The sequence below is a fragment of the Clarias gariepinus genome, chromosome 5 (assembly GCF_024256425.1).
Source record: "Clarias gariepinus isolate MV-2021 ecotype Netherlands chromosome 5, CGAR_prim_01v2, whole genome shotgun sequence".
NCBI classification, from domain to species: Eukaryota; Metazoa; Chordata; class Actinopteri; order Siluriformes; family Clariidae; genus Clarias; species Clarias gariepinus.
In genome coordinates, this window is record NC_071104.1 from 8,523,268 (window position 1) to 8,533,482 (window position 10,215).

Sequence of the window (10,215 nt, forward strand, 5' to 3'; positions counted from 1 at the left end):
GTGGGTGGGTAGGTGGAACGTGAGCCATCAACGTGTTGTCAATCAATATATCGAGCGCATGAACTTACAATAGGGTCAAGCATCTTCATATTGAAGCTATTAGACTCGAAAATCCCGTCCATATAGCCTACTGTTCCCGCAGCCTACAGATATACAGCAAATGTTTAAAACAAACACGGAGGAGTGTTTTGTTTTCGTTTTTTTATCCAGTGATCTCGCTTGAGTCTGTAACCTCGTTCCAACGGATTTTATGCAAAATGCTGGCCATTAAAAAACATCAGACAAAGCAATGCTGACACCAAGTGCTCAAAGGTGGATGTGCAGATGTTAACGTCAGGACCGTCTGTTTTTATTAGTTAGATATGCCAGGTTTGATATACATTTAGGAGTTCAAATAAAACAGAGCTATCTCAAACTTTTACTTTTCTGGATGAAGATTACAACTTTTAAAAGAAGAACTGAATCAGCAGCGGGTTTAAGCTTTGCCAACCTGCTATAACCAGCCAGATTTCTTTATCGGTATCATTTCACTGCATCCATCTGGGCATGGGACGTCGTATCATCCCGGACCCTCTGCGGCTTCTCGGTTTTTATTTATCCGGGCTGAGATTTCCGAGTGTTTTCAAGCTCTATTTGTTTCAACAAACTGTGACTCTTTGATTTACTGTATCTAATTAGCTCCCACTCATAAATTGAATCAGATGGTGCCGTTTATGGTTGGAGCATCTGTCTGTGGATGCGGTGGCCCTGGAGATCCCAAGCCCGAAATCGCTGGAGGCCACAGGATTAGTTCTCATTTTTTCCCCTAGCAGATGGTAAGGGAGATTGTCGTCTCTTTGTTCCTCATCACTCTGTGCTTCTCTAGAATGGAAAACGTCCAAAGCAATAAATAGCGCTCATTACTCTGGCACGGTGTTACTACTGCATAGAGACAGTCCCATTGAATTAAAGTATTCGTCTTTTGTCGGGAGATTTGAGAGTTTTTTGTGCCCTCTTTTGCACTTACCATTTTATTCTGTTAGTTATCCTGAAGCGTAAACATTTATTACCTTACATTTCAGGAAGTACATTAATACAAGCTGAATATATATATATATATATGGATATGTACAGTAGTTATGATTCTTTACTAATGGATACTCTCCATATAATCATGATGAAATATAATCCCTATAAATATAATGTAAATAGAAAACACATCATCTCCAAAATGACCCAATGCACAATGTTAAGTAAAACTTAATGGTTTTTTTTGTTTGTTTGTTTGTTTGTTTTTTTCATGTGAAAAATGAATTGGTCTTGAAAAGAGCATGAATTGTTCTTACCCTCTATTTGGTTCTATTAAGAACTTCAAATACATGAATAGTTTGTTCCATGAAATCAACACAGACTACATTTTCCTTAAGCAGACTCGCTCAAGCAGCCCTGCACGTACGGCAGAGTTGTTATCTTATTACACGCGCGGTGATTTCTTGAGATCGCCGCTGCGTGTGAGTGCTTTCAGATGAAGATATCAAACACATGAGCAGACCACGATGATTCATTTATCTCTTTATCCTGCTTCACGTGTCCCGCTTTTATCGAGGCCTTAAAATGATATCCGTGTTACAGGAAAAGATTTTAGATTTGATTGTTGCGAAAAAAAATATTAAACCACACTGAAGTATAAATATCTAAAATATAATTGGCAGCTCTGTTTGAGGAACCTGTACATGAGTGTGAGTGCGATTTACGACAAAGTGCTTCCATACATACACACATATATATATGTGTGCATCTTGGAATGAAAAACAATTTCTTTATCAAATTCTTGGAAGTTGTCGTTCAAACAGTTCTGCAAATCCGCTAGGGCGTTTAGATTAATCAACAAATGTTTGTTGTTCATCAAAGAACAGTCTCTCAGAGAGCACTTCTCAAATACTCATCAGGGGGCATGGAAGGCGAAGCAGCGTTTGATCGCTGATTGCTTCGGCAATTGCTTTCCAAGATCGATATGTTTGAACGTAGGGGGCCGAGAAAAAAAGTGCCGGGCTCCATCAGGAGCAGTTCATCACTCTGACATCGCCACAATTCTATAAATTTTGCTCTTTTTTACTCTTTAAGGGGAAGTGTGACAGTATGTGGACATGGGAATCCGGAGAAAATATGGAAAAATTCTAATACTGTTATGATAACAACATATAATATTTTCTAGTTTTGTCATATGCGATGCACAAATTCATGTACACACAGGTCAGGAGCCACAGTGACTTGTCAGGTGGGCTGGTTTGAGATTTTCAGAAACTGCTGATCCCCTCGGATTTTCAACCTTAATCGTCTATTGAGTTAACACTAAACTAAAAAAGAAAAGACAGCCAGGCATTGAGCAGTCGATCTGCCGTTGTGAAACCTTGGTAATGAGAAAGGTATTTGGCTTTTTGAGGTTGCTCTGATAACATCAGTGTAAGTATCTGATAGGTTGGTTATATCTTAACCCGACTTAATCCTTATCCTGGATGAGTGAATCATGAATAAATGTGTGAATGGAGCCCTGCAATGGACTGGGGATATGATTTCTTCTCTCAGTGCTCCTGCTCAGTGTTACTACAGTACATTTAATGCAAATGTAAAAGTATTTTATTTTATATAAAAAAAAATTATTTCTTTAAAAAAGAAATACAGTTGTAAATATATAACAGGTTCCTGTTTTCAGCTTGCTTCATCCATTATACAGCATCATACAGTAGAGGCATTGCAGTATTTATTTATTTATTTTATTTTAAGTTTTAGAAATTTAGTCCCCAGGAAACTTGTTTGTTTTGTTTGAAATTTCAGACTAAATAATTAAATTCATAAGCAGTGTAGGTTATCTGTTTAGGCTATGTTCAAGTGATTTCATTTTTAATTTGTGAATAAAAGAAGGGTTTTGTCTGTACATCGGTCAGAACTCGCTCTGTCAATGATATCTTTACAATTTATACATTGGAGGACCTGAAACCGGACTCAGAAAATTTCTTGTCTGTCTGTCTGACTTTATGTCTATCCGAGTGTCTGTATGTCTGTATATCGCTATGTCTGTCCAGCTGACTTTGTCACAGCCTCACACAAAACTGGCTTGACAAAATTTAATGAAACTTCCTTCTCCAGTCCTTCGATATTTGCCTAAAGTTAAATCTGCACCTTTAATTAAATCAAAATGTTGAGAAGGGACTTCAGGAGCATATATATGCCAGATTGCTGTATCTCAAGTCGGCGTGGCCATACGCGTGACGCCACAGAGCCAATTAACGCAATAGTTTACACAAACGACTGTATTGCCGCTGCAAAGCACCCAAATCCTCACCAAGCAAAAACAAGTGCGCAAAACACAGCATACTGCATACTAAAAAAAAAGCTAATTTTTTTTTAGCTTGCTCCAAAAAAAAATATCATATAACTTTTGAAAAGTGATTCTTCTAAGATGAATGGACAAATCATTGTATGTTTTTTCTTTCTGTGGGTAGTTAAAAACCAGATTGTCTCATGTGTTTAGAAACCACGGTGCTATTTAAAGCAGTAATGTGAAGCGCCACTATGAGATAAAACACATGTCATTAGAACAAACATATCCGCAGTGAGGGTGTGTAGTGTAAAATACTCGAATTGAGAGTGTTAGCCACTCCAATAAAAATGTTAAGTAAAAGTAATGTTATGGGCAGTCACGTGTCGGATGTAATAATCTACTTTAAACAGGGAGTGTATTTGGCTGAAGATGGAAAAGTAAAACTTAGCGTAAACAAGACGTAAGATCCTCAAACCTTACAAATATATATATATATATATATATATATATATATATATATATATATATATATGTATGTGTGTGTGTGTGTGTGTGTGTGGGTACGGGCAGTGTGTTTGGGAACATTGTCATGCTGAAAGACCCAGCCTCGTTTTATCTTCACTGCCCTTGCAGAAAAACAGCCCCAAAGCATGATGTTTCCACCCCCATGCTTCACAGTAGGTATGGTGTTCTTTGGATGCAACTCGGCATTCTTTCTCCTCCAAACACGACAAAGTTGAGTTTTTACCACAAAGTTCTATTTTGGTTTCATCTGACCATATGACATTCTCCCAATCCTCTTCTGGATCATCCAAATGCTCTTTAGCAAACTTCAGACGGGCCTGGAGCCCCAGATCCAGGGAGATTATCAGTGGTCTTGTATGTCTTACATTTTCTCAGTGGTGTTAAGACGTCAGCCTATCCATTTGGAGCTTATGGGCTCCAACCCCAGTTCAACCCGTCTGTCTCACTGCTCAGATATATTGTAATAAATTAAATGTAGGCATGATTAGATATTTGTTTACTTCAAAATCAATGTAAATTTATTCCCACTAATACACTGTTCAATAATAAGCCCCCTGACATTAAATTTACACTAAAAGGTTTTACAGAGTAGGCCCTAGATCAACCATGACCATGGTGAATTGCTTATGGAGACTGAAGAAATGACACCTTTTAATTGAAAGACCCTATTTTACACATACTTACAGTACATGTTTTTTTTAGGCACCTCACTACAGAATCAAGTTTGAATCCCTTTAAGGGAAGTATGACGTTCCTCGGGTTTCCCTTGCTGTGTTTAGTAAAGTGGATGACAAGCTTAGCGACTACACTGCAAGCCTGCCAGCTCTTTTTTTCCCCCACAAGGGATCGATACTCTTTAATTATAAATGCGCTCATTAATTGATCTCTTCAAAATGAGAGCATGTTTCTGCACCGCATTACATTTTAAGCGTTCTGACACAACATTAGTGTAGAGTACTTCTTTATGAATGGCTTACTTTTACACTGTTTTGAGAACGAAACTGTTTCTTCAAAAAGAAGAAAAAATAGGAAGACACCAGATATCTGCACACTGGCACTGGACTTCTGATAAGACAGTCAGGGATTCTATTAACTGTCAATTTTTTTTGCTTGTTTTATGTGTTTTTTGTTATTTCTTTAAAAAAAATAATAATAATAATAAATATACTGCTCAGAAAATAAAGGCAACACTTAGTCCTGGTTTGACTTGAACTATGCATACACACATGAGAAGCGTTCAAGTCAAGCTGGGACTAAGTGTTCCCCCTTTTTTTTTTCACACAAGTTTTTTTTTTTTTTTTCCCCCATGTCTATAGGTTGCATCCAATAGGCGACCTCCGGTTCTGAGAAGTGAAGCCACCAAAATGTGCAGTTCCTCAAATGGACACTAGGAGCTGTCTCTAAAAATGAGCCAAAATCCCCATAGTGGAAACCTTTACAACAGAAATTAACATGTTTGCAGCCAGTCTTATTTATGACATTTATACAGGGGGTAAATTTCTCATCAAATTACATTGCGGCATAAATTTATGCATAATTGGAGGTGTGGCTAACTGGAATCATTGTAGTTTAACCTATCACATGACATGTAGGAGCTGACATTGGATTACATGTAGGGTATGAATGATTGAGTTCAATCAAAAGCAAAGTAATGTTCGCGTATTAATTAATGTTAGCATTATAGCTAAGCTAAATCTAAGATAATAAGCTTGTGAAAACTGCAGTAAGTAGGTGTGTTTCAACTAACAGCAGCTTCAAGACTGCTCTTTGGAGAACCTGTGTGATATTACTGAAGGCTTGTCCAGTTCTTATGCAGTCTATGGTAGCATCTTGTAGGTAGTTTGCTAATGTATTATTTAATTTTTTTATCATTTGCTGTAGTACTTTCTGTATTTAGCAGGTTCACAAAAACAAGAATGAAATTCTCCTGCAAACTATATAGACCCCCCCCCCCCCAACCCCAAACCCACCCACCGCCACCGTCCCTGCTTCCTGAGGAATAAACAGTAGTAGTGCAAGTCACTGTATACTGAATATTATAAGGAAAATGATGATGCCTGGGTAATATATGGTTATCCCACTAAGAATATTCAAAACTGTAAGAGCCTTACACATATTTTCTAGACACTTTTTTTTTAGGAAATTTTTTTTTTTTGTAATAAAACAGATTACCATTTTTGTGTTTATTCATAAGCAGTGACTTTTATTACAATTCCAAGGCAAAATCCAATTTGATAAAAACAAAGTTAAATAAACCATCTTTTATGAAAAGTCGAACGTAGCTGGCTGCAACTCTGTGCTCGTTTATAGGAACATGAAAAAGTCCAAGGAGGCATTTTGTGTACTTAGGAGAGAAATGAAAACAGAAAAGCTGGGCTGGAGAGAGAATTTTTCAATAAAGTTTCAATTCCAACAAGCATGTTGAGAGAGCTTAGAACTATCACAGCCTATAAGGCCCAGACTCTGCCCCTGTTGGAGGTTATCTGGAGGGTCTCTTACTTGCACAGGTTTCAAACAGTGCGAAAATGCGATACCAGGGGAGCTTCCAGAAGGGTTAATTATATGTCTACAAGTATATATCTTTAAGTACCAACCAGTTAGCCGCAGTATTGCCCACCATCTTCATCAAGCCATCATTCCTACATGCCTCAAGAAATCCTTAAAGCATGTAGGAATGATGGCCCCAAAGCAAAACCATCAGCTCCACCATGCCTGAGTGTCTAGCTACAAATAGCTTTCAAAGGCTAGCCAAGAACTTTATCTGCTCCTCCGTAGCAAAGAACTAAATTGCAATTTAAAACCACATCCACTGACGATTTCAGCCCAGCATTTAACACCACAGATCCATCCAGGACAATCGTTACACTCTCTGACTGTGGACTCGACATCTTCCATCCATCATACAGATGAATTTTGAATTTCTTGATGGGCAGACAGGTGGTGAGTCAGCTGTCACTTTCCAGAGTCAGTCACTCTTAACACAAAGTTTGCCATCTGTAAAACTGTGTGTGGCTGCACCTGATTCCAGTTTTGTCAGTTCAGCAAAACTTTTCCTGAATGTTGACAACATGAAGAAGTGGGTGCACCCACTCAAAGGGCGCTTGTGGAGAGAACCCAGGAACACTGCAAACATCACCCAGGGTGGCCTTGGTCAGTGCACACTGAGATGGTTATGAAGAATGCGCCACAGCATCACACCATCAGCAGACTGAGGACCTCGCATCTCATCAGGGGCAGGGGTAAATCGGTAGTGTTGGACTGCTGATCAGTAGGTCCCCGGTTTGAGCCGCAACACTCAGGTTGCCACTTCACCCCAAGTTCTCAGATACAATCGGACATGCACTGGTGAACATCTACCAGCCCTGCAGGACATTTTCCATGCAGTTAGACAGATAGGAGGACAATCAAGTACTCTATTCACACAAACCATAGCCTGTCCTCACAGTTCTCGGGCGAATGCTACCACAGCATTAGAACTGATACAGAGCATCTCAAGGGAAGCTTCCTTCCATAAGCTCTCATTTCTTTAATCTCTATTCATGGACACACAATCACACACCCAACTCTGTCTACAATAACCTTGACTCTTCTAATATATCACTGATTCCATCAGCACAAATATCACATACACACCGACTGAGACATTAATGTGTGTATGTGTTCATCATACATTAGACACACTTGCATACTGCAGGAAGCATTGTCTTTTAGGATATTTGTTGCTTAATGAACTGTATTGTCCTACATTTGTGTGTCTTCCATGTCTTATGTACTATGACAAATAATGAACCGGAACTATTCTGAAGAGTAAACCAGTAACCAATCCAGCGTGTGTGTGTGTGTGTGTGTGTGTGTGTGTGAAAGAGAGAGAGAGAGTGAAAGAGAGAAAGAAAAGACATCATAGCTCTCCACTAGAGGGAGGCAGAGAGCCAATTCTTGCTAATTCAGCTTTAGTGCTGATCGGCCAACTGTTTAATTTTGAGTTCGGCCTGTGAGAGTGAGACAAAGCCTGTACCGGATATAACAACTAGAGCTGAGCTTTTAGCCTTTGCTCTGTCCTTTTTAGGTTTCTGTTCATCATACATATCTGCTTTGCACTTTACTGCTTCTTTCTAGGAAGTACTCATTGTGGTTTACTCAGTTTGCTCAGTTTTGCTATTTACCAAGGCCGGGTCCGAATCCGGTCTAGGGTCAGTCACCATATTATACATACATTTGTATACATAGTTATATTACACAAACAGACAAAACTATCACAGCTTATCACTCAATATTGTCCTATTTTTAAGGCGGATGCTATTTGCACCCAGGTGTCCAATGCTTGTTGTTTGTACCCGGAGTGGTGACTATGTGTACAGCACCTGTGTGTTCGTAGCCAAACATGCAACACGGAGATATACTCGGTGTAAACTCACACCTCCCATCCTATTTGCATTCATTCACATTAACTTTGTCTGTTAAATAGTGAAACACCTTTTGATTTGGATTCATGTACAAGTTTCACGATCGCTATGGCCTCTGTATATATGTGCCACTGAAAACACCCAGAATACCCACTTACCCTATTATTTTATTTATTTATTTATTGTGGGCAGCGGTGCAAGTGTAAATAGAGTATAGCTGCCTTTGTGGTTATTCTTACCAGCGTGTGAAACAATGCTTTATTTAGTCACTTTTTTCTGCCCTTGGTGAACCTTTTTTTTTTTTTTTTTTTTTTTCTTTTCACTTACAGCTAAAGGTGTAGAAAATGTTAAAGTAGTTTTCATTTTTGCCTCTGGTTTTAAGGAGTTGGTTAAGGAGTTGGACCAATGATTGGAAGGTCCCAGGTTCAAACCCCAGCACCACCAGGTTGATGCTGGTGGGCCCTTGTGCAAGACCCTCAACTACTCAGGTGTATTATATATATATATATATATATAATATAATTTTTTTTTTTTTTTTTTTTTTTTTATGTAAATCTCTCTGGATAAGACCAAATGTTGTAAAATGTAAATGCATTACAGTTACAAAAATATTGTAATGGATTTTGTACAAATGCTTTGAATCAGCTTTTCCTGAAGAAGAGTGGGACTGGTTTTATGGACATTTTAATATAAAAAATTTATAAGCAACAAAACACATATACTGTAAATACCAACACTTTATTTAAAAAAAAAAATAGTCAATATAAAAGTTTATATTAAAAGTTTGATGAAAGATATGCTACTAGAAAATCTAAAGTGATCATATCTTATGTTCACACTACTGATAGAATTAAAAGAAATAATAGAAATAATTAAATCAAATGGTTTGTTTTAGTCAGAATCTGTATTTTCATTCGCATGTTTTATTATGAGCATTACCTCTGTTTTATAAGTACAGTTTATTAAAGTACATGCATGACATGCATATAACAATATAAGATCATTTTAAGAATTTTAATAAACAAACTGTATAAAATAAAAGATTGAGTTTTAGAACTAGCAATTTATTTGGGCTTGTTTGAGAACCCTGCAGCTCACAGTGGGAGTCAGGAGATCAAGAAGTGATTGATTAGGAAGAAGTGCCACTAAGCAAGACATTGAGCTCATGGAGCCCTCTAGAGGGCATGGTGTTTATTGCTACATGCTGTTGTGACAGTGGGAACACAGTGTGAAGTCTGCTATTGTGGAAATGACTGTAGACAGTAAAAAAGGCTCTTGCTGCGTAACAATGGTGCTTTGCATTAATGACACTGTGTGTCTCCTTGTTTTCCGTGCGGCTGCTTAATTATACACGAAGCTGTCGACTGGGCTCTTTAAGGATAGAGCTGAATGGAAGCTTTATGCCAGACTTCATGGTTTTCAAGTATATTAATTGAAATGTCAGCCAGACAACAGAACACACAGAACATGTCCTTCCTGATGAGAAGTGGTGTTGTGTGTTGTATTAAATTGTGGCCTTCGAATGAGTGTAATGAAATTAAGTGTAACGCCAGCTGTATAATTTTGTGATGTACACGCAGGGGTCATAACTATTTAACATTTTGTCCTTTTGTATTCTTGTTGAACCTGTTGCTACACTAATTAATATAAACTAATTAGACAGACGCAGCATGCTAATTAAACACTGGCCTAAAACTAATTATATATTCATCCTTGCTGATGAACATTTATTGTGCATTTAGATCAACATCCAGTTTGCAGATGATAAAATGAACTTTTTTGTTTGTTTGTTTGTTTGTTTTTGCATCATTTTCAAACAATTTCTTTCCCTCCTAAAAGAAATATGAACAATTCTTCAATATGACTTCACAAAAATAATACTTTCCTTACAAGACAATATAAGTTGTGTTTTTATTCAAAACTATACAAAAAAATGTTTTATAAAAAAAAAAAAAACTGGACATTGTAAATAATGAAAGTTTATTT